Source organism: Pollicipes pollicipes, unplaced genomic scaffold (assembly GCF_011947565.3).
Source record: "Pollicipes pollicipes isolate AB1234 unplaced genomic scaffold, Ppol_2.1 Scaffold_6138;HRSCAF=7277_pilon_pilon_pilon, whole genome shotgun sequence".
NCBI classification, from domain to species: Eukaryota; Metazoa; Arthropoda; class Thecostraca; order Pollicipedomorpha; family Pollicipedidae; genus Pollicipes; species Pollicipes pollicipes.
The window spans coordinates 37,234,878-37,261,037 of NW_023596818.1; positions in this window are offsets into that span (position 1 = coordinate 37,234,878).

Below are 26,160 nucleotides of genomic sequence, written 5' to 3' on the forward strand. Positions count from 1 at the left end.
AATCAAGATACGGCTTGAAATGTGCGCAGGGTGGCACCAAGAACCTAGACCCGGTCTGGAATTATACAGAGAGATCTAGCATGAGCAAGATCCAGTGTGCCCGTGAGGAAACGAGAGGGACACAGTATCTGACCGGGAATTATTGTCAGATGCGTGTCCACACGGTACCCTTTCAACAGCACAGAGCAAATACATGACTGCTTCCATTTCAGACGATATGCCTTCAGTGGTACGTAGTTGTCAAGTTGTAGCCTGAAGTGGTGTTTGCGAACCCTAATCAGAAGCAAGCCCCGGTATCTAGTGTGAGTGAGTGTGAACCCATGGGAACCAGGAACCAGGCTCCGGACTTTGTGAGGGAACTAGCGGGAGCCAGGAACCAGGGCCTGGTGTTTGTGACCGGACCAGTTTGAACCAGGAAGTTGTTTGTGAAAATCCCCTGGGTAGCTATCAGGTCTGGTAATGGTGAAGCAAGCGATAGAAGCGAGAGCCGTATGCTCGAAAAGAGCTAGTGAGAACCAGGAAACAAAACCAAACTCATGTGTTGGCAAAAAAAAAACAGAGGAACCAGCCAGAACTAGGATTAGGGTCTCATTTTCATGAGTGGGAACCAGAAACCAATGTTGGGAAACAGGCTGATGCATGGTCATTGCTAAGGCCATTGACGTTGACAGGTTGTCGTCTGGGAGAGAATGGGGTGAAATGCATGCCTGTAGAGAGGAGAGAGAGAGAGAGAGAAGAGAGAGAGAGAGGAGAGAGAGAGAGAGAGAGAAGAAGAGGAGAGAGAGAGAGAGAGAGAGAGAGAGAGAGAGAGAGAGAGAGAGAGAGAGAGAAGAAGAGAGAGAGAGGGGGGGGGAGAGAGAAGGAGAGAGAGGGAGGGGAAGGGAGAGGGAGAGGGAGAGAGAAGGGAGAGGGAGAGGGAGAGAGAGAGAGAGATAGGAGAGAGAGAAGAGGAGAGAGATGTATGTATATGTGTATATATACTTTTTTCGGTACGTCATGGCAGATGCTGCATGCTTCCAATCTTCCGAACAGGCTTTAGCTGTGACTCTTGAATCCATTTTATTATCTTCCCTGAACTTTTGGATCATGTAGCTTCCCCAAGAAATTCTGCACGCGACCGTTTTGACGTAATTCAGCTGTCTCTAACCGCTTCCTCCATTCTCACAATTTCCATAATGCAGCCGTAGCTTACTCAGCCTGGAGGCACTTCCTGGCCACCCCCGAGGAGTGTTTGCCCCGCCTGCCATTACGTGACCACTGATCGTTGACGTTCGCCCCCCCCCCCCCCCTGCCTCCTCCCCAGCCGGGGGGCTGACCTTCGGCGGCCTGTTAGCGTGACCCGCGGCCGCCAGCGGACGCGCCGATTTTTTCAAAGTGCTCGGCGCGTGTCGCGGCGGCCTCGTTGCAAGCCAATCGGCGCCAGGGGGCGGGGCGTCGCCGGCGGAGGGAGGGGGCACCGGCTCGGCGCGTACGCCAGCGCCGCAGTCGGTGGTCGGATTGCCGCGGGTGGCGCGCGGCGCGGTGCCGGGCGGGGGGCCGCTGCCGTGCGGCCGCGGCACGGCACAGAGCGGGCCGACGACCTTGTTTGGCTGCGACGGCTGTCGCTGGCGGCCAGGGCAAGCGCTGGCGCTGTCGGAGACGTCGGCCCTCTGCCACAGAGGTGAGCGCTGGTACTGACGGTGGAGATCAGCCCGGACGCTGGTACTGACGGTAAGGTCAGCCCGGGCGCTGGTACTGGCGGTGAGATCAGCCGAGCGCTGGTACTGATGGTGAGATCAGCCCGGGCGCTGGTACTGACGGTGAGGTCAGCCCGGGCGCTGGTACTGACGGTGAGGTCAGCCCGGGCGCTGGCGGAAGGCTGAGTGGATGCGCTGAGGACAAATCGTGTGGAACCGGTAGCTTTAATATGAAAGTGGTTCAGTCATGACCATTACATCAAAATTTGGTGTGGGGAGCACTTGCCAAAGCGTATCATTCAGCAAGGTAGGGTAACACTGGGGCTGTCGCTGTTTTAGGTGGAGATCACCCACGAATTGTCACGAAGGAAGTGGTGTCAGATATTGAAATCCTTGAAAGTTTGTGACGGAGTTATGATTTGTTTTGATGCGTGCCTGCACGGTCCGCTTCCCCTATGTCACCGTCTCAGAGCGCGCTGCGAGGTGGGGCACACCATCCTCCACATGATTCCTCTGGATCGCTAGGTTAGCGATCTACGGATTGATGTATGGTTAATTCTGTTTTGGCTGTAACGAATATCGCTGATTCCCACATTAGTCATTGGTCTTGCTGGGGAGCTAAATTCGCGGTTCAAATGTAAATGTCCCCCCCCCCCGGTCTTCGTTGAAAAATACCGAGATGCTGTGGTGGGCAACGGATGGATATTTCCAAAATGTGTTTCTAGCTTATTTTTTCAGAGCGAACAGAAGGTTCTGATACCAAGAAAACAGCTTCGCAGGATCCAAAATATCCCGCCAGACCGAAATATCGTCAGTTTCGTGTTTCACTTCTGGATGTTACGCTGTGGTTTAAAACGCTGCCGCAATGAATGAACCAATTCTGTGTATTTGCTGATGCCTCGCCCATCTCATGCCACACAGCCATGCTCTAACCAAAACCGTACCCAATTACTACAATGTAAACAGAAAACTTTTGGCAAGACAAAAATGTTAACCGAGTCAGGAAAGTATGCAACAGCCTTCTGCATAGTTACTCATGTAACGTTTCTTTTTCGTTACGCTAATCTTTTAACCCTAATGACAATACGACTCCTTTTTTGCAATGAGTCCTGCAATTGAACGTGCGTTGTAGTTGATAGTAGACATACGTACAAAAATCTTGGCCACCTATGATACTACAGTTATGCCCTCGCCTCGAATCCAAAAGAAGAAATATTTAATAAACGATGCATATTGCATCCTGCGCAAGATTGCGTTCGGATTTTTCAAAGGCTTTGAGACAACCATTCGCCGTAAAGCCGTAAAAAAGAAGTTAAGCTCCCGGTTCGAATTTGCTCAAAGCACGCTACATGAATGCAAATATTCTTCCATTTCGATATTTGCGGCAATACTTCGTGTAGAGAATCACAAACAGGTTCGTTATGGGTAAGTAGTATATATAAATCACTGTTATACTAAATATTAACTAAGTGGCCCTTCAAAAACTTGAATGAAGCTTTGCGTACAGCATCTTTATATTTTTACCAGGACCCTTGTCTAAGTTGAAACGAAGAGCTTCCACTGTATACATCATCAAGTTAAAGATAATATTCTCCTCATTGCCGACCGAACCGATTTCCTCCGCGTGTGTATCTGGAGTCACGGTCGGAGCGGGGCGCTTCTGCAGGACGCGCCGCGACAGGGCTCACGGGAGCGGGTACGCCGTACGGTCGCCCGGAGTGCGCACAACATTGTCGGGCAGCGAACGCCGCGGAGGCTTGCGCAATGTACGCTCAAAGCGAATCAGTTGACCCGAGACTGTCCGAGTCAACCAGCACCTGCTAACAGAATGCGACGTCGCCCAGCCCCTGAATGACTCTCAACAGGCACACAAAAACGGGCCAACCTGAAAGACTCCTCGTCATTGAGCGGCGGCAAAAACACGCTACGCTGGTCTGGCCCGTCCCGCCTGTCGACACGGCGTGGGCTACCCTGCTGTCGTTTGGTGGCGCCCTGCCCTGCAGCCCGATAAGGTCACGAGGTCAGGACGCCTCGGAGCCGGCGGCATCAGGTGACGTCACTACCCGGCCCGACTGTCAGGTGACGTCACTGAACGGTTCGACCTTCCGCTGACGTCACTACTCGGTCCGACCGTCAGGTGACGTCACTACCCGGTTCGACTGTCAGGTGACGTCACTGCACGGTCCGACCTTCCGCTGACGTCACTACTCGGTCCGACTGTCAGGTGACGTCACTACACGGTCCGACCTTCCGCTGGCGTCACTACACGGCCCGACGGGCAGGCCTGGCCGGCGCAGTGACGGCACTGCTGACGCCACGTCACGGTCACGGTGACTTCTGCGTACTGGCATGCCATTGGACCTGAGCCTCTGGTGGAGCTGCGGAGATATTTTCTTCTTCTTTTTTTCTTGGCTGGTTACCAGCCGGATACCCCAGCGCCCTTCTGCTCGGGGTGCGGATAAGTTTTCAGGGCTGTGTGGTCTAATAGCCAAAAAGATATACCTGTGCTCGCTGTCTGGTCACTTCTCGTCTCGTTATGAAGCTAATGCAGCTGTCGCACATGACCTGTGGACACGAGCCACACACTGTTCCACCTTCTTTGTTCTGCGATCCCACCTCGACTTCAGACTTGAAATGCCACCACTGTTTCCTGCTTAATTGCTTAGTGGCCTCAGCCCTGGCTCCTCAACTCTCGCTTCAGGCCAATCAGCTTCAATACTGCGGCTGTCCAGCTCCAGACCCTGACTCCCCAGCTCCAGACCCCGACTCCCTAGCCACAGACTGCGACTCCCCAGCTCCAGACCCCGGCTCTCCAGCCCCAGACCTCGATTCCCCAGTTCCAGACCCCGACTCCCCAGCCCCAGACCCCGACTCCCCAGCTCCAGACCCCGACTCCCCAGCTCCAGACCCCGACTCCCTAGCCACAGACTGCGATTCCCCAGTTCCAGATCCCGGCTCCCCAGCCCCAGACCCCGGCTCCCCAGCCCCAGACCCCGGCTCCCCAGCCCCAGACCCCGACTCCCCAGCTCCAGACCCCGACTCCCCAGCTCCAGGCTGCGATTTCCCAGCTCCAGGCTACGGCTCCCTAGCCCCAGGCTGCAAGCGCGAAGCACCACCAGATGGTGCTGTAAACCCGGAAACCGGCTCGGTTTCCGCGCCTTGCACACGTGGTGTATGGACGACCGACGCCGTTGCATGATACCCGGCGGTGCATGCACAGCCGTGCAAATGAGCTCCCCCGCCCCCCCCCCGCCCCCTCCACCTCCACGGCGGCCCACGCCGGCAAGGTTAGGCGTTCGGGGCCGGCTGGACTGGTATCAGCACACAGCACCGACGCCGCGTATTTGCTCGCCATGTTTGCTTAACTGAGCCTGTGGAAAATGTTGCCGCTGCTGCGTGACCTTGGGCTGGGCCCGCCGGGTTCGGAACGTCGGGCTGTCTTACTGTCAACCTCTGACGGCCCTCCTTGCGTGTCGCAGTCTCTGCTAGGGGTGGCGTCAGGTGCGTGTTGCCACTGTGGGGACCTGTAGCTGTTCGAGGTCATGACGTTACTGGGTCGTGGCCCAGGACCAAGTCCACGCGAAGGTCAGTTTAAGGTCAGAAGGTCAATTCTTTCTTGATCGCAAGATCAAGATACCGGCGGTAATGTCGGAATCAGAGTGAAATCGCGAATCAAAACGTAGGAGAACGCTTCGACGGCTGACAGAAGATCAAAGCACATTTCCAGGACGTTTCATTAGACAGAAATGGAGCGTCACGGCGTCTGATTTTAAGCAAACATCCTGTTTTCTGCTCCTGGTTAATGCCGCCAAAGCGACGGTCCGACTCTGGCCCGGTTTTCCTTTACTCGGCCGTCTGGAAAGGATCTAACGAGTGAGTGGTCAGACGGCCAGCTGGATCAGGCTGCGCCAGGCTGCACCGAGGCTTCACTTTGCCGCCGACCAAGGTACACGCGGTCGAGCGACCCGATTTCTGAAGGCGGAAACTAACAAAGACGGCGGAAATAAACTTGCAGCTGCAGGCAAAGGTTCGTGCTGGCTAAAGCCGGATAAAAATAGAGATTTTTCTGAGAAGCATTGTCAGAAACGGGCCCACAGTCGGCGCCACCCTCTGGTGGCCGCGCCTTCGCCTGGCGAGCGGGCGGCCGTCGCCCGCGGTTCGAGCGGTCCTGTCGGCCGGCGCTGGCCTTGCCGGCCGGGTTTGTTTATGTGCAGCGGGGCCGCGGCCGGGCGTCTGAAGGCTCGGTTACAGCCGGCGCCGCCGCTCCGCGCCACTGCGATGACCGCAAATGGGCGCTGGCCCCACCCGTGTGTCGAGAGGCGTCCGTAGGAGTGCTCTCCCCGTGGGAGGCGTCCGATGGACCAACAGAGACCGTACTCCTGTCGGAGGAGCGGGGGAGCGTCCGAAGCCCGTTTTTCCTCAGTCAACGCTCTGATCGCCCCGCCACCACGCAGAAAGCCATTCGGCCCACGTCCAGCTCAATGTAAGGTATGGACGGACGTTCTGAATCGATTGATCGGCCGAACTGGGCGGATACGGCTGGCGAGCATGACACGTCTCTCGGATGGCTGGCGAGCACGACACGTCCCTAGGACGGCTTGCAGGCACGGCACGTCCCTAGGATGGCTGGCGAGCACGATACGTCCCTCGGCTTGCTGGCGAGCACGACACATCTCTTGACTAGTCACAGCTAGCCCCTCCCCCTTCCCTGACCGTCTCCCGGCGCCAGGTGCTGCCGACGGTCGGACTGGTGGGCATTTACCTTTGCTCCGGACCCCTGCTGTCTGTCCTGACCGTTCCTCTGCTCCGGACCTGCCCTGACCTGGAGTCCCCGTGCCCAGGACCCTAGCCGTTCGTCTGCCCAGGACCCCTCCTGCCCTGGCCGTTCCTCTGCCATAGCCGTCGCCATGCATGGACGTGTCGACTGGATCCCTCCTGTCCTGATCATTTCGGTACAGGTCAGGGTGGTGTACGGCTTAGTTGACGGCTTAGTTGGCCACGCGAAGGAGGACCTTGGTACGAGAGTTATGAGCCGTATGTACTTATGAATGTTCATGATGTGGTAATGTTTGGTTTGCAATGTACAACTCGGTATGCATGATATGATGCGAATAATTTTGCAATAAGGATCGTTCATTGACAACCTGAGTACATTTCGTTGCGGTCGGGTGAACGCCGAACTTGCTGCTACAATCGCAACGTGATTTAATGAGTAGAACGGATGCCGATAGTGTGGGAGCATTGCCGCACTACGATACTGTTCCAGCGCATGGCGGCACGATACAGGGCGCTCATAAGCCTCCGCTGCTGGGATGTGTTTGCGGCGCTTCCTTTACACACGCGGGATGTGACCGCGCTGGGAGCCAGCCCGCTCGTGAAGTGGTGGGGAGAATGTGAACGGGTCATGGACCGCTGAAGACACCATGCGCGGGGGCTTCGCCTTAACCGTAGTCCATTAGGGTAGCATGTTCAGCAAGTAAACCCCTCGCTTTCGCTTGCTCCATCCTTCCATTTCCTCAATATCCACCCTCATCCAGCACTGCGAACTCCACCAACTTAAACGGGCCGTAAAGTTTTGGCCCGGCCTGGGATCGAACTCACGCGTTGTAGCTGGGTGGCGTCTGGGTGTCGGCCAGCCTCGGCAGGGTCGCGGGCGAGTGCGCCGCTGCGCGCCCCCGCTCCGATCCGTCTTCCAGGGGCGAGATGGCGGAATGCCGACGGCGGCCCATCCGAGCTCGACTCCCGGCTATTCGTTACACGCCCTGTTATTAAGCTGTCGCGACGGTCTGCAGGCGATCCCGCGGGCGTGCGCTCGCCGACCGCCCGCGACCACCTGCCAATGCGGCGAGGCGCAGGTCGGGTGAGCCGGCCGCGCTCGGGTCCCACCTCTGCACGCTGAAGTGGGCGTGGGGCCGCGGGCCGCCGGGGGCGACAGACCCGTCAGAGCGCTGGGCGGGGTCGGCTGACAGCGGGTGCGCTGGCGCGTCGGCGGGACGGACGTTCCGGAGGGCGCGACCCGTCGTGTCGGCGTGTCCTTGTGCTGAAAACTATCGTCCTCCACTAGCCATTTACACTGCTGGCCTCTCAGAGCCTTCATGCTGTCGACAATTGCTCTTCACAGGCAATCCGGGTAATCGCGTCGATTTTGCTGGAAATGCCCATGCCTGTGGGGGATGGGATGACGTCAAACCTTCCTCTGATAGGCTCCATGCTATAGCTCTCCCCCCCCCCCCCCGCCGACCTGTAAGGCAGGGATGTGGAAAGCCGTCGTTCGATCATGGATACTGACAAAGGCGGGAGAGACTTCGATGTATTGTCTATGCTCTTCGCTTCCTGAAGTGTTGGAGTCAGCTTACGCTAACGTTGGTATGAAAATTGATATCAAGCCAATGAAATCGATACCAAGATCAATTTCAGCGCAAGAAGGAGTTTTTGGAAACGTGTGTGATTAACGTTTGCATTAATCCAGTTAAATTAAAGCGGATTCTTGAATCGAGCGGATCATCTGCAGCTGCCTCAGCTCGAGGCAGTGGATTCTCGGTTCCCTGTCGCCCGTCAGGTTCGATTCGTCAGCACAGTGGTGGGCCCATGCGACGGCTGAGCCGCACTGATTCGGTTCACCCCGGGACTGAACCCTAATCCCCGGCGGCTTCGTTCGCTCGGCGGCTGAACGCGCCCGGCTGCGGCCTTTGAGGAAAACCCGCACGTAATAACCGGCCGAAACAAGAACGACACATTCTCAGCGTGCAGTGACTTCAGGCGACTGGCGGGTTTTGTCCGCCCGACTGGGAATTCCAGCCGATGTGATCTGGCCGGTATCTGCGGAACTGTTGGGCGAAGCAACTCTGTCACGCGGCGCTCCTCGCGGCCTGTCACGCGGCGCGCCTCGCCGGCTGTCACGCAACGCCCCTCGCCGGCTGTCACGCGGTGCGCCTCGCCGGCCGTCACGCAGCGCCCCTCGCCGGCTGTCACGCAGCGCGCCTCTCCGGCTGTCACGCAGCGTGCCTCGCGGGGCGGGCTGTCACGCGGCGCGCCTTGCGGGCTGTCACGCGGCGGGCCTCACGGGCTGTCAGCTCCCACGGCGTGCGGAGGAGATCGTTAACAACGGCAGCTCGGCGGCCTCCGGCGCCGGTCATGTGTGCCGGCTCCTAACGGGATGATGTCTGTGACAATCTTTACGCGCTGGCAAGTTGCCGCCGTTTGGAAGGCAATGAATGTTTGCCTGCGGTGGAGCTGTGACAGGCAGGCGTTCACGGTGGTCAGTTGTCTTCAACTTCGACTGGCCTGTGTTGGCGGCACGGGAGCCGTGGCTGCCCACAGCACAGGCACCGAAGAAGTGATTGGATGGGACCAGGCCAGGTGGGACCAGGCCAGGTGGGACCAGACCAGGTGGGATCAGACCAGGTGGTGGTGCGTGGTGCTGTCTGTGAGCGTTGTTAACTATTAGACGGGATGCTGCTGAACGAGTGTGTTGAGTCGGCCCATGTTGTCTTCTGTTTGTCATGTTGGCGATCTGTTTGCAAAGTGGCCTGTTTTTCATCAGTTGGGTTTGATGTCCGTTCGTTGTTGGCGAGCCGGTGCAGTCAGGGTTGATGTCCGTTCGTTGTTGGCTAACCGGTGCTGTCAGAGTTGATGTCCGCTCGTTGTTGGCTAGCTGGTGCAGTCGGGTTTGATGCCCGTTGGCTGGTGGTTGGGGTGGCCAGGCGCCTATCAGTACGTCAGGTGATGACTGACCAGGCTGAATCTGGCTACCTCCGCCAGCTGGGAGAGGACGGGGGGGGGGGGGATCCGAAGACTTCCGACAGCTGATGGTGGGCCCGTCCGCGCGCTCGAGCCTACCGATTATCATGATGCATGTCACAGATGTCGGCTGGTTACCGGTTTGTCAGGTCTGGCTTGTGTGATGGAAAAAGTGTGGTAAGGAAAACTGCCCTCGACCTGTTCCTGACTCGATTTTGTGTCTGAGCCTGTAACCGCTGATTTATGGGTGGATGTGGCGAGCGAAAAATCATTATTTCAGTGGTAGATGATGTGAGCGTCGGGCTACACCGACAAGGGCAGATGTCTTCCGAAGCTTTGGCATCTTTCCGGGGCTGAATTAGAGCGAGGTATTGAGTTCCTACGTAAAATCGCTTGTAGGAACTTCATACCGTGCTCTTGTGGCGTCCCGTTTCAACCAGAAGTAAACCGGAAACAAGACCAGAAGCATCCTCCCCGGCGAAGTTCGTAAGTGCGTTCCGACTCAAGACGTGGCTCAAAGTCTCATTGACATATTGCTAGATAGATTGGCACGACACCCTTTTTAGATGCAACAGACTGATTGTGGCTTTACGGACGCAGCTGTCGTTGCTACAACCGCTAGATGCAGAGTGGTTGAGAACGCATGCTGCGGTGCGCTGTATTAGTGGTGGTCACCACATCTGGGAGCTGTGCGGACGTTCGCTGTGGTGTGCCATACTAGTGATGGAGTATAACTGAGCAACTCCTTCGTGGTGCACTGTGTTGTCAGTCGCCAGCCTGAGGTGTCCGGCATCATGACATTAGTCATGTTCGGACCAATGCATTAATGATGCGTTGTGGCCATGCGAACGGCCTTTATCCAATCTTCTTTTAGGAAGCGACGGTAAACTGTCGCACCATAGAAGTCAGCAGGTCCCGAGATTGGAAGGCGCCGGCAGTCATTCCCGTCGCGCCAATTTCGGTGGTGCGACCTCGTGAGCTTCACAGTGGGGATCGTAGTCCTCATGAATGAACTCGGTCCGTACGCTCGTCAATTACGGGGCCGACGATTATCGAGAATAGCTTATGCACCTCATTTAAAGTGTTCAAACCAGGTAGCTGTCATGCAAGCCTATTTCTAACAACAGTTATGTCGTGTGAATGGAGTGCATCAAACGTGTTTTCGTTGCACCAGTATTAACGACCCAAATTTGTCTGTATACTTCATGCCCTACCATGGCCATGAAAAATAGCATTATCACCTATAATTTCCTGACAACGGAGCTTTCCCTTTCATATACCACTTGGACGATTTAACAAGGTGGTAAACCTTGTGCATAAACGGGCGACAAAGGCTCCAGCTATAGCCTTGCCGACCATCTCAGAGCGCGACGTTTACTACCAGGATTCGATTGGAGGGCCGTTTATGGCCTTCAGCATTGTGCAGCTTGCGGTCGAGGCCAATTGATAACTTGCCAGGGCGGCGTCTGGCTCAGACCTGGATACCGCGCCATCATTATTTACAGTGCAAGGTTTCAGCGGCGGTGCTGGTAGTGGCCGGTGCGTAGGTAGGGACCGGTGTGCCGTTGCCCCTGTTCAGTGGGACAGGGTGCGCACCGCTCGGTTGCAGGACACATGGGAGCCAGGGCGTCATGGCTTTTCTGCTCTTTGTAGAAGTTCAGCATTAACACTATGGTGATACATGGAAAGAATTAACTTTAAAAACGGTCTGGCGTTCCACGTTTTGCGGTGCTCCTACCCTTCCGCACCTGAACGTGCCACTGCACGCGCCACGGCACCATGGCGCCATGACCGCACGCGCCATGGCTCCACGGCACCACGACTGTACACGCCACGACACCATGGCACCACGACCGCACGCGCCATGGCTTCATGGCACCACGACCGCACGCGCCGTGGCTTCATGGCGCCACGACCGCACGTGCCACGGCACCATGGCGCCATGGCTGCTCGCCCCATGGCCCCACGGCGCCACGACTGCGCGCGCCATGGCACCATGACACCCCGACTGCACGCGCCATGGTACCATGGCACCACGACCGCACGCGCCACGGCATCATGGCACCGCCAGGGCCGGTGAAGCCAGCAACTGAGCACAGAAACAATGCCTCGCACACGATGAACTTGTGTCTACTCCCTTCATGTGTTTGTGCATAGAAATAGAACGTTATAATGCTTGCCAAACGAGGCCAGTAACGTGAGTTGTAGAGTCAGAACGTGCAATAATAAGCACACAGGACGCTCCCATTGCACGTGATCAATTTCAACACGCGATGCCGTTATGCATGCACTGCGTCCCTCATCAAACTGTCTAACCCCAGGACGCTGTCATTTTAGAAGGCCCAGAACTCTTGTCGTGTAAGGCATGCTTTAGCTTGAAATTGAAATTAAATTGACCTTATTAACTGATCATATTGGCCCATTATCTTGATTGTATGTGATCACGACCCGCGGCTGAAAATTCAATTAGAAAATACACTTAGATTGGCACCTTAAGAGTTCCCCATTATTGCAAGTAGTCCCATGCAATTTGAACTCCAGCGTTTTTATCTCTCGCAAACAAGGCATGGCTGTCTGATTCCGCCTTTAGTTTTTTTTATTTTTTTTGTTATTGCAGTGTCTGAACCTCGCAATGAAATATCCACGGACATCATCCTGCCCGATGTCCCGGTCCAGACATTTTCCCGAACAGCGGGTCAGAAGAGCCAAAGCCAACCCCGATCAACGCTTGATGGCTCGGTGCCGCCGCTGCCCGGACCCGCGCCCACTGCGTTCTGTTCGGCCGGGCGCCGCGTGCTCCTCTTCCTCGGCGGCGGCCGGGCCGGCCGCCGCCGCGCTCGCCGACCTTGCGGCCGCTTCGTTAGCGGACGGCATTCCGGCGGGGCGGGCGTGCTCGGCGGCGGGGCCGGCGGCGTGCCCTGCCCCGGTCGGCGGCGGGGTCAGGCGCCGGCCGGCCCGCCGCCGGCGGGGCGGCGGCGGCGGCGGCGGCGGGCCGGCCGGCTGCAGCCGCCGCCTCGGCCGGCGCGCCGGCGGCCGGGCGGGCCTCGCCCACCGGCGGCCGGGATGCGGCCGCGCGCCGTCGCAGTTGACGCCAGCCGGGAGGCCGACAGGGCCCGCTGGGGGCGGGGCCCGGCGGCCAGACGGGCGCCTTTTTATCGGCGGCTGGGTCTGCGTCGCCTCACATGTCGCAGCCGGTCGGCGCTTGTTAGGGCCAGCTGCGACGGACGCCGACGCCTGCTCGACGCGCCAGTCCGGGCGCCGACGGCCGGAGCTTAGCGAGCGGCGCGCGCTGCGAGCCGGCGGGCCGGATGGCAGTGGCTGAAAGGCTCTGGTTCCCTGTTAATTTCTTCGTTCGCCAGTGTTGTTCGGCGGCTGTTCTAAGCTCGGGGTCGAGAGAGAGAGAGAGAGAGAGAGAGAGAGAGAGAGAGAGAGAGAGAGAGAGAGGGGGGGGGGGAGACAGAGAGAGAGAGAGAGAGAGGAGAGAGGGGGAGGGGGAGAGAGAGAGAGGCAGTCCGTCCCGTTTCTCTTTTTCCGTCCTTTGGCACGCGCTTCGGAATGCTGTTGGCTTTGTTACAAGTATGCCCGCTCATATTGGGCCAATGAAACCACTCTGACATAAAAAATGACGGTCGACCCCATTAAACCGCTGGGTTTGTCACCCGCCCGTCAACCCGGCCTTTCTTAGTCCATCAGTCATGCGCGCCAGACTCTTTTGACCTTGCCAGACGTCAGGAGTGACCCCTGAAAATCTAAAACGAGCACGAGATTTTAGACCGTTGGTCACGGTGCGCCTATGCAGAACTTACCGCTGCCTTCACACCCTTTTTGGATGGTTGTTGAAACAACAGCTGGTCGCGTAGTGCGAGGTACAATGTGCAACGAAAGCATTACAAACGCACGAAGCATTTTAATTTTTTACCTATTCGCTGTAAGTTTGCAGTGCAGTATCGGCGTCATCACCGATTTTTATTTGGGGAAGGCAAGACTTTCCAAGGGCTTTCTGGACAGAAGGGGCCTTCCGACAGGCGGTCTCCCGGGCAGTGTTGTATTCGGCGGAGGGGTGGGGGTGCCAGGGGCACGTGCCCCCTTTCAAATCATTACATGAATTTATATACATGTGAATAACTGTTAAATGTCACAAAGTCCAGAATAGGGGCTTTCTGACACAGGTAGCGTCCCGATGCTACCAAGGGCCGACTACCCCAAAACAGGGCCTCCTGTTCCAGACTGGAGCCTCGTGATGCTTAGAGGACCTCATAATCCAGAACAGGATTCTCCCGACTCACAAAGTGTGTCTCTATATCCTGTGAAGGGCCTCCTTATCCCACAACAGGACATTCTGATGCGGAGCACTGGCCTTCTGATATATAAAAGATGCATCCTGTTTCAGAATAAAATCGTTATGTTCCGTAGAACGTACCGCCTAATTCAAAACAGAAGCCTGCTTGCACATAATGGGGTCTTTCGAGGTAGTGAGCAAGGGGCCTCCTGAACACAAAATACGGTCTGCTGATCCGTGGCATTGCTGTTTAATCCATGAAACGGGTTATCCTGATCCAACCAAAAAACGTGTCTCGTCATGCCAAAAAGTCTTTTAGGAAGATTGCGTATCGCTTGTTCAATTATGGTCTCAATGTACGCATTTATAACCTTAGAGGGAGAGTGTCGAATGGTTTCGGTTTTCTTAATACACGCCTAAGGGGAGTTTGGCCATTATCTGTGGGTAGTTTAGGCTGTTAAATGTGCATTCGGGTCTTGCAACAGTTTTGATTGATTCAATTTTATCCATCCCATCGATGGCTGTACGTGAACAAATACAATTCTAAAAGATAAACCAATCAGCGGGCAGGAATGGACGAATGCACCGGCTCATATGTGGCGAGTAACTGCACGCCACAGACATGACCATTATGTTGGTTGCTAAGTACCGTAGACCAATCACCTTTTCCTAGAGCCTGGTGCAGCTCATTGACTCAACACGATTCTTGTCCCTCATCTCAGTATATAGCAAGCCGATATGAATTGGTGCGTATTAACTGACCAGCCTTACTATCCTTCCAACCCGTACACTCGCAGCCCTCAGCTGAATGTAAACGAAAAAAAACATCAGCATAAGGCCGCCGCCATCGCCGCGTTCGCAAGCTGCTGTCAGCGCTGACAAGCGACATCATCGCAAAGCCATTGGCTAGAGCTAACGATACTCTCTCAGTAATTTTGATGTGTTTAGTGGTGACTGTTGCTTGGGGGCTACCCGATAACTTCGTCTTCCGTAAAACCAAAGAAAATCTGGGGGCTGCGGCAATATCTCGTGAGTGGAGGCGAATTTGTAGAAACCAATGACACCAAAATTTGTAGATCGCAATTCACACCATCCTACTTGCACATTCAAAAATCCTTACTTGTCTAAACACACTCACTTTAAGCGTGAAACGATGCTTTTTCAGATACGTCATCACTTTTCCCTCTCCTTGACTGCAGCCTAGTGTTAGCAGCAGAATCACGTCATGTCGTCTACGGAGACTGCAACGGGGAGCATCGGGTTGTTATTTTCGAAGACTTGCAAGCGTGCATGTTCACGAACATGTCGCATGATTTTATTCTAGTCGGTTCTAGCTGAAGCTTGAACCTACCTAGACAAACGCGAGTTGGTCAAATCAATGCAAATTTGTGACACCTCATTTGGGTCTATAAAGTACGTGTATTGTCCTTAATATCTCTGTAGAACCCAGAAAGTTTTGCTAGGCCAAGCCAAGCTCTATCGGCTCAGAAGTAGTTCAGTAAATCATTCTACAATGAAATGTTTCGGCGGATTGTTTCATGCTGTCATTTAACGTCCGCTTTTCATCTAAATGACTTCAAAATGCTAGCAGGACGGTATATTGCGGTAGTTTTTGGCTCTTGGTCTAGTTAAAGACGAAAAGCCGAGAAATGCAATTTAAACGAAGAAAACTGTGCCTCTTTTAAATTAAGTAGGCCGTACCAGGTGACGCATTGTGAGGCCCTTTCATCATCAGGGGATCCTTCATCAATCCAATGCCCGCCCCCCCCTCCCCCCCTCCTACCAACGCTCTGGCTGCGCCCTGGATTTCAGCAATTTATGAGTGTAGTCCAAGCCAATGCTGACTCGTATGTTGACATAGTAATAGGAAACGGAGAAGAGCACTCACAGGAAGCTCTCCGCTCTGTTTCGTGGAGCTGAAGGGGCCGAATAAAATTCGTGCAAAATTCGCGGCATAAAAATAGAGTCAACGGCCCGCTCACAGGCCGCCTGGTCTGGTCCAGCTGCCGCGTTAAGGCACCCTCACGGGGCAATCCGTCACTTGCGCGGACTCTTCGACGGGCCGTGATGACGCCTGGCGCCCCTGACAGATCCCTCTGACCTGCGGCAGCGTGTGGGCCTATGACAGCACCTGCAGCCCGCGGTGGAGACCGAGCCCACGAGAGTAGAAAACTGCCCATGACGGCGAGCGTTGAGCTATGACAGCATCTGCTTTGCATGACGATGTCCGTTGAGCTATGGGGGAGTGTTACACGCATCAGCGTGCGTTGGGCTCTGATGGCACCTGCTGCACACGACGCCGCGCGTTGAACAACAGCAGCGTCTGCCGTGCACGACGACGTGAGTTGAACTACAACAGCGCTTGCCGTGTACAACAACGCTCACCAAGCACAACTGCGTGAGTGGAACTACAACAGCGCTTACCGTGCACGACTGCGTGAGTGGAACTGCAACAGCGCTTGCCGTGCACGACGGCGTGAGCGGAACTACAGCAGCGCTTACCGTACACGACGGCGTGAGTGGAACTGCAACAGCGCTTAGCGTGCACGACGGCGTGCGCTGAGATGTGCAGCGTGAGCGGTGCACTGCGGGTAGTGTTGGGCTATGACGGTGTTTTCCACCTACGATACCGTCTGCTGCTGCCTAATCGATGCTCATGCCCGCTGCCATCTGGGCTCTGATGCAAGCGGCCGTGTAATCAGAATCACCACCCGGCCTCATCGCGCCGTTCACCATCCCTTTAGCGACGAACTCCGCATATTAAGGTGCGCACTGAGCCAGTACGGTGCGTTCGACGTTCGGTTTGTCTGCATATCATGGCTGCGAATCACAAGGGCAACTCGGTTTCCAAAGTGCTTTCGTTGGCCGAGTTTTGGTCGAGGATGTAGCGACTTGAAAAGTATCTGAGCAGCTTCATTCATTTGTGGCCGACCAGCAACACACTTTTTTGAAAGCCACGTCAAAGTTGCAAAATGGAATGTGGAGAGGCCTTGGTAGGGCTGATTTGATTGTACTTTGTTTAAAATGCAATCAAACCGTAAAACGGACCCCTTGAATCGCATTTTCTCCATGCGAGCGTATTGATCGGAATAAGGTATGATTATTTCAGATTGGTCTGTTTATTGCTTTGCTTTTTACATACATATACATATATATATATATATATATATATATATATATATATATATACAAACATATACATTATATGTATAATATTATATATATATGTATATATACATGTATATATATATATATATATATATATATATATATATATATATATATATATATACATGCTATTACTTACTGATGAAATATTTCGGACAACATATGGCTATGCGTTAGAGCTACATGTGAAGTACCATCGAAGCCAGGTATGATAACGCGACCGTAATAACTAGCCATTGCAGCTTATATGAGACGAAATCATCTCCAAACTTTCATTTTGTATGGCGCTGAGCTTAAAGTAAAAGGCTAAAAGTAAAGAGCAACTTGTACATGCATTTCATGTCGTAATGACTCAAGTGGACGACGTATGACGCGAATATTGAAAAGTAAGGGTGGCAGCAAAAAAGAGAAAAAGCAAGTAAGATTCCTAGACCTTTGATGGCATGCACTTTCTGGCAGTCACTCAGAAGGCAATCTTCCTGGAACATGTGCAAAATTTGTGCCATCACTATGAGAGTAGCCAACTCCAGAGCTGCACACTTTGAGTATCACGAACATTGAAGCGGGCAGGGGCACAGGGAGTACGCCTCCCCCCCCCCCCCCCCAGGTCCCTATGAGCCAAAAGGGCCCGTCGGGACCTAGAGTTCGAAGGGCCCATGAAAGTCTTTCAAAATAAATGCGTACCATTCAAAAACATAAACTGGGCGTGTAGTTTTAATTACGCGCGTAATTTTAGGATGTCCTTCGAACAGATTAAGCATACGGCAAACAAAAACTGCATATTTTATCTCTACTTTTCCAGTTGCACCACCAGATTTCAGGACCACTTTGTGGTGCTTTAAATGTCATTCGCTCCTATTGCCTATGTATAGATAGTGAATATGACATGCTCCCTCGGACCAAATTTCAGACGCGCCAACTGATCTCTTCACCACAGCTACCCCCTTCCTTCCTCCCCCTCTCTCCCTTCCTTCCCCTCTTTCCTCCCTTTTGTCCGCTTGTGCTCCCTCTCTCCTGCGAGGAGGAGGCGAGGAGCGCTGACCTCGAAAGTTAGCGGATTATCCAGGAGATGGCCCGCATTACCATTCCGGCGGTGGACAGCCAACACTTACAGGTAAGCCATCGCCTGGGCACTCCGCAAATTTGGTAAGCTAATAAGCCAGTGGCTCGTGGGCTGTCGCCATGAGCTTTGTTTGTACCGCAGGGCGTGCCGACCACGGCACCGCAGCTCAGTAAGGTGGCGATAGCCCGAGCCGGCCAGGGCCCAACCTGCACGAGACGGCCGGCCATCCCTGCCTGGGGCTGGGGGAAGGGGTGCGAGCGATCAGTGCCTCCCGCTTGGAGTGGGTCACAACCACCTCTCCTTCTCGTCCCTGCTGAGGAGACAGTGTGTGCCTGTCCCAGAAAGGGCATGCCAGAAAATTGGCACGGTCCAACGAGATAATGGCGTCAATGGTGTTGAAAAAGTGATCCAAGATCGAGAGATTTACGTCTGTGTGTTTGCCATTTACACCAATGCTGTAGACAGGCAAATGTAAAGAAGAGCTAATGGCTTGGGATGCACCGGGGGGCACACAAACCACTGGGCGGGACTCCTCTATCCACCATGGCTTCAGAATCAGTCAGGGAGAAGGAAAACCATGGCAGTCGCATCAGATAAAAGGACGTAAGGCATCTTCAACTGCTTCCCATAGGAATCAGGCAGGCTTGATCACTTCACTGACGACGCCGTGCCAGCATCGTCGGCCATCTGCAAGTGGCGACTTCCAAAAGCGGCATAAAGCGTGGTTCTCAGTGTTCACAAAGTTACCGAAATACCCGGCACCAGAATAGAATCTTCAGAAGGTTTGTACGCTGTTGCTTTGCAATAGCAAAGGGGCAGGAGCTGCCCTAGTCCAATATATGGTCAGATATCTCCTACCTCGGAGACACGGTGATTTCAGTTAACGTCCCTGAGAGCCGAGCTTTTTCTAGCATTCACGCTTATACTTAAGCATTATATCAGCTGTTTCAGTATGCACTGAGGCCACACTGCAAAGCTGGCGCTGTAGGTGTGACCCAACACGAGATCAATGTCACATAGCGAAAATCTTGCAATAATGTGGCGGAACGTTACGAAACCATGACGTCATTGCTGTGAATTCATTTTTGCATATGTCAGGTAAAACTATGATCCAAACCAGGAATGCCACTCCATATACCGTCGTGAAGTGGGGGGGGGGGGGGGATAGAGCCCCTAAAAACTGATTTAAGCCGCTTCAATGCTCTTCTGCCTCCCCCCCCCCTCCTTCTGTATATGAGCTTGCTTGCAGCGACTTGCTTAATTTTGCTTGCACCGACTAAAATGCATTTCCAATGACATCATAGCAGAAGCTTGGCTAAGTGGCATGTCGGTCCCTATATTCTTGGTTCCGTCGTTCAGGTTAGAATGCTGGGCCAATGAAATGCAGACACTAGGAGCCTAAGCGCATCAATACCAGCATCACCATTATCACTCTCACATAAGCTTAAAAAAGGAAGACATTCCAAGCACCAAAACGATTTTGTAACCAAGGAAATGCTTTTATTTTATTGTCTCATTATCTCATCTCATGTCGTCTCATCTCATATTTATTGTCTCATTTTAATTTTTCACATCATGGACGCGAATCAAAGTAGCCGACATCCGGGGAGAAATCGGGATTTGGAGAAGGTTAGGGTAACTTCACTGGCTCGGCCCCCACTTACTCCCAATCGATTTTAGGAACTGACACACACTTCTGCCCATGTCCATTGGTGTCCATCATATTAGAGAGCTAGCACACATATGGGTTAGATCAGGTGAGCTCATGTGGGATGGACGATGTGCGCTTGACCAGGTTTTGTCCAATATATTTATATCTCTTTCTCCGTCTAGATCAGCCGGGCATCTCCCTCAGCATACGTGCACAAAACACTCATCACCATCATTTCATTTCCCTTTTTACCACTGCGTACGTAATAGCACTACTCATCAAGTTAGCGTCATCTGACATTTATACGAGATGTGGGAAGCGTAAAACCTTCCTGACCATCCTCCAAACGATCATCAGCTTAGATGCTTACATTGGTATCTGTTTTTAAAGATTCACGCGATTCAGAATTTTGCTTGCACTAAGATTTAGTTTCAATGACGTTACAGAAGCTTGGTTAAGTGGCATGTCGGTCCCTGCTTTCTTGGTTCCGTCCTTCAAGTGAAGCATATTATGTTGGAGTTCACTATGGGAAAAATTGAGCAAATGTTATCACTTGCTTCCATCGAACGTTTGTGCGCTGGTGTGTTTATTCTCTCACCAGCTGAGTTCCACGTTGCAGATGGGATTCAGTCACTGGATGTGTTTTTAGTTGCGCCAGCTCATATGCATGCCCAAGTGGAGTCATTTTACATCATCATTGCAAGGTAATGAATGTATTTGCTTGGTCCCTGACGTCGTTCTGCACCCTAGACATATCATTTGGCACCGATATTGAAAGTGTCAGGTCCGAACTTGCTCCGCGTCCAAGGCTCTACCTGACATGTGACGTAAACAACAAGACGATTCTGAAATTTGCAACGGGTTATAATATTTGACAGTGATGTAAAACAGAATCTCAACCAACGGGTGTCTGCGTCACTGTATATTTAGCCATGCATGGCTTGAACCCTCCTAATCGTGTGGTTCTATTCACCTAAGCTGATCTCCCCGGATGTAATATAATGGTGGTTTACAGTCAGCTATCGTAACAGACTGCGCACAACTTTGGTACACCGAAACTAGGATTTTATGTACAAATCATATTTGATCAGAGCTTTGTCAGGCTCCCTCCCCTGCTCAGGTCTTTGATATCACTGGCGACCTCAGCGTCATTCTTTTGTGTTCATTTTCTCGGTCTGGTCATTCGGGGCTATGGATTTCACTTTGGATGTACCTTCCTTCTAAAAGACATTCTCGAAAGATTGCATGCTGACATGTTCTCGAATGAATTGTTAATCCCCTCCTGAAGATAATTTCACGTCACTGGCATCGCCCATGTGTTTTCGAGTACCGATCTGCGTGCCGAGTATTGTGATTGTTGCACGCCTTGACGCAATTTTAAGGTTTTAATTCCAACATTGCTTAACGCGAGCGGGCACGACGTTGAACAATGCGCCATATCCGTGGTGCCGGATGTTCGTGGTAAGGATTTTCCAACCTTATATTTCGAAAAGGTCGTCGCACTCTTCTAGCTTAGCTGCCTGTTTCGTGCAGCACCTCGCGTGATACTGTGCATCGTTTTTTAGCATGTTGAGAGCTGAGTGATGTATATTGATATCTCTTTGGTGTTGGTATCTGCACAGATTCTGAGCATTTTTTGTTTTCACCAATTCTGGTTAGCAGGATGTATTGCTTTGCTTAATCTTGTTCACTCGTGACGACGGACACAGCTTGGAACATCGAATTTCGTGAAGCGCCCTCGCTTCCTTGCTAGCGTCGCTGAACAGCAACCTTCAGGTATGGAAGTTAATTATTGTCAAAACAAGAACTCCCAACTCACGATGGAAATAAACCAGGAGCTCAAGGGCTAGATTGCTTAAACCAAGGGGAAAGACGGACATATGCAATACCTGACCTCATCATGCGCAGGCAGCGGGCCTACGAGTATGTCCCTGCGACTCAGGCGTTCGTGTCCGCCTGTCCTGCGCAAAAGCACCGCTCGGCGCCCATTGCCGCTACGGTTCGGTTTGTCGGCGAGGCGCCGGGCGGGCGGCGGACCCGGCGAGGTCGGCCGCTCCCACCCGCCCGCCGCCCGCCGCCCGCCGAAACTCTGCAACAATCCGACGCCGGCATTACATCAGTCTTCAGCCCGGCGGCGGGCGCCCCGGCGCCCCGGCGAGTCGGGGCGCCGGCGCGCCACCGAGGAGGCCTGTGCACCGGCTCGGGGCTCTGTCGGAGGTCGGCGGGCACGACCGGGGCTGGGAGATCAGCAGGCGGCCGGGGGAGGGGTCAGCAGATGTGCCCGAGGCTCAGCCGGGGGTCAGCAGGTGCGCCCGAGGCCCAGCCAGAGGTCAGCTGGTGCGCCCGAGGCTCAGACAAGGGTCAGCAGGTGCGCCTGAGGCTCAGCCAGGGGTCAGCTGGGGCGCCCGAGGTTCAGACAAGTGTCAGGAGATGCGCCCAAGGCTCATCCAGGGGTTAGCAGGTGCACCCTGTTCCAAGTACCAGAATCTGAGTTTTTCGCATTAATTTTCACTTTATTCTGCTGTTCAGTTTCACCCAGTTAACAAATTATTGTGAGCGTTCGAATTTTTCGAAGCAAAAAATGATTCTGCAAGCTGTTCTTTACGGCCACAACAAGCTACGCCACACACCACGAGCAGTCGTGCACCGCCGAAAAAGTGGACCACTGTGGAATTGCAGTCATGCGGTGTCATCTCGTCCGAAAAGATGGACAATCTCGTTGTTTGGCAGTGGCTCTGAGAGGGTTTCACTTCGGTGTCTCCAATTATTCTGACCTGCTGAGTGTGTCCTTCACCATATCTATGAAGCCGATAGCTGTCTATATCATGGGTCCTTGGTTTGCTGAGTACTTTGCCGTGATCGATTCCGTCAAAACATTGCACGCAATGAAAGAGCGCTAGCAGGGCAATGTCACCACCGAGTTCATAACACCATACACGCAGCAATTGCTGCAGCGAAGGCAGTCTGGGTTCAGGTATACCGTCGGCACCCGTGCTGAGAGGACAAACACAAGTTATCCCAGTCAAGATGTATGTTAAGTTTCAATAAAAACGATTTGCTTCACTAGTCTAGACAAAGGGAGCAGTGTGCAAATGTGTCGCAAGTTAGACGCAGTGCCTAAATTCATTCCTTTTACTTTCGGCGTTACAAGCGCATAGGTCTAGCTTGCTGACACCGTTCCTGTAACTAAGCTTGCGTGGACAACGGCGAGCAACACGTAGCCAAGGCCAACGAAAAATCCTAGCAGCATGAATACGTTCGCTGCGCCGGTTCCGGCTAACTTGGGAAGCTTTGTAGATTATACTACGGCGCACATACCAACGTAACTTACAAGGCCTGTTCGCGTGGCGCATGCTGGCCCACCAGGGAGCCTGAAAGGCAGCAGGTGTGTCCAAGCTCGGCTAGGGGTCAGCAAGTGCGCCCGAGGCTCAGCCAGGGGTCGGCGGGTGCGCCGAGATTCACTCAGTAGTTAGCTGGTGTGCCTGGGGCTCACTCAGGGGTCAGTAGGTGTGTCCGAGGCTTAGACAGGGGTCAGGAGGTGCGCCCAAGATTCAGCCAGGGGTCAGCAGGTGCGCCCGAAGTCAACTCACAGGCAACAAGTCGTGCTCGAGGTTGGCTATGGTGTGGGCCGCGACAAGGTCGTTTTTGTTTGCTGACGGACGCGGTGCATATCGTCGTGATCCTTTAATGGAGCCCAAACAACTTCTTTTGCTATACGGGCATCCAAGAGGAACCATGGCATAAGCGGGTTTTGAATCCGAGCACCCAGTGGGAAGTCAACGACCCTAACTACTGACTATTACGAGCACGCCGAGTGGCGGACGCCGGGAATGTGAGCGTCGTGACGCCAGAAATAGTGGGCAACAATGGTGATTGTCAAAATGTCCCACTTGCACGTGGGCGGCAGACGATAAGGAGGGCCGTTTCGCGTGTATTTTTGGCGCTCCTAATGAGTTTCCGTCTTAATGCTGAGAACTAGGCGTCACCACAAGAAAAAATCGTCGCTTAATCCGGCGGGGTATCTGTTTTTGGTTGCCGGACTGACGCGATTGCTTCCTCTTCCGTGAAACTGTGAGTTATTTCCGCGTACGTTGTGGAACAAGTATCCAACTCATTAGCGTCAGGTAATAAATTGCGGCATAGTACCAGCGCATGTGAACCACTGTAAATCCAGCGGTGCGCTGGCGGCTGTGCGGCCGGAGCAGGCTGCATTGCGTCGGTCAGAACACATCCACGGCAGAGCTGGGTCGCCGACGAGAAAACAGCTCCAAAAACAGCATTTCCGCCCGGGGCCCAGGCGGCATAGGTAGTTCGCCTGGTGTAAGCCACATCACGAGTCCTCGAGTCTTCTCACGAGTCTGGCGGGTCCTCTCACGAGTTCCCTCAGTCGTCTCACGAGTTTTCCGAGTCCTCCGCGCACTCCTCCGTCGCCTCAGCTGGCGCCGCTGCAGCTGCCTGGCGTGACTCGTCTCCAGCTGCGGCCGCTGGCCTCAGCCGGTGCAGCTGCAGCTGCCCGCCTGGGACGGCCCATCGGCAGCTGCCACTGCCGATCTCACGTCTGGATGACACATCGCCTGAGGCGGCGGCGCAGCGCTCCGGTCGGCGCCGTGGAGGTTCCGGCGTTGCGGCACGCCGGCGGAGCGCAGGAGAGCGCCGCAGCCACGCGGCGCGGGCTGACGCCGCGGAGGTTCCGGCGTCGCGGCGCGCCGGCGGAGCGCAGGAGAGCGCCGCAGCCACGCGGCGCGGGCCGGCGCCGCGGAGGTCCCGGCGCCGCGGCGCGCCGGCGGAGCGCAGTGCCGCGCGCGCCGGCCGGCTGAGCCAGCAAGGGGCGGGTGCAGGGACGCCGCCCGGGCCGGTGACACCGCGGACGCAGCGCCGGCGTCACCTGCTGCCCACAGCTAGAGCGATGATTTGTGTCTTCATAACGTAGTTTGATTACCATGAGGGCAGCGGATTTTATGCAGGCATGCTCGTCTAATTGTATTCAGGCTCCCACGAGGGTCGAATGTAACCCGTTGGGACGAGATTTGCATGAGTCTCGACAAGAGACTCTCAGAGATGATGCATGGAGGGGTGTTGACAATCTCATGGACCTATGATCTATGGGGGTCGATCTATCAATAGTTAACGATAGCTACTATAACAATAAAACATATTCGGAATTTCAGCAAGATGATTCTGAGAATGGGTAATGGACACCACGATGCGGTGGCTGATAGGCAATGGACGCGGTAAGCCGCGCAGACCAGTGTGGTGCTTGTTCATGCACTGAACATTGTTAGGTTATGTTTCCACCATCATCTAAGCGTCTCACTTCATAATCCGAAATTTAGCTCCGCCTATGACAATGTACTGGACGGATGGCGTGAAATGGTTACCGGTAAGACCCACGAGATAAGACTCGAACCTGTTCAGGGAAGTGTGTGTCGCTATGGATGGCGGACATCTTGGCTCGGCCGCACTCAATGCATCGTGCTGAGAACTCTGTCTTAAACGTGTCGAGTGCACCCAGTCAGAAAATCCGTCACAAATGTTTTCGGACTAATCTCGGTGCCGCTTTTTCAGGCCTGGTAGAAGGGGCTTTGCATCAATATTGGAGAGAAATACATCACGTTTTTAGCTCACTTGCTCAGGCCATTCATTGCCGCTACATGCAAGTAGCAGCAGTTTTGTTTTGCCCCCGAAAAGATGGTCACCCGGATGGAGGAGCCTAAAGAATCATTACCGTTGCGCGAACCGCAGTTGCAATAGGCCTTCGTTTTGCACAGCTTCTATTTTTTACATATACACACCTATACGATAGGCCTGAGAAACCAGACCACGCATTGTGCCAGTCACATCGTTGAAGTATGAAAAGATGGCATGCAGTGAGATGCTTATCTTCACCATCATCATATAGTCTTCAGTCCTCTGCAAAAAATGTTTTCAGAGCAAATGTCACAGGTACATGCAACTGTAATCGTCGAATTAAAAACTGAAGGTATGCAGTAAAAACTACACAATACGAAATACACTAGCGATAGAGATCTTTCTGACTCGATAGATCGTTTCCCTCACTTTCAGCGCTCGGCTGTCAGCGACTCTCATATCCGCGCCAGAAATGCTGACACAGATCCAACGTCTCGCGCTACGCCCGGGGCCTTTTGCCACTCGGCATTGACCTGAATCTAAAAGGTCGACGGGTGTGCTCGTCGTGGACACCGAGCAGAGCGGCAGTCCTGGCACTGATGACAGTTTAGGACGCCTGTTAGGCTTCATAGACATGAAAATGGCTTACAATGCACTACAATTAGGATCTCGAACCTGAAAAGGGCACCTGGATACAAATCAGGGACCTCGTAGCAGCGAAGAGGATTACTCTTGACTAAAAGGGGTCCCTTGACCGAGAGGGAGCTCCTCTTTGGTGGCTCGTTTTGGCCCTATCCTGAGCGAAATCCTGGCTGCATCACTGAACGAGCACTCTCTCGCGGTAAAACAGGTCTTTCAGCCAGGCCGGTGCACAAACATTATACAGCGGACGGCACGCCATGTCCAGGTCCTGCAGTGCAACAAGACTGTGTGCTTCGGGCCATTTCAGCTCTTG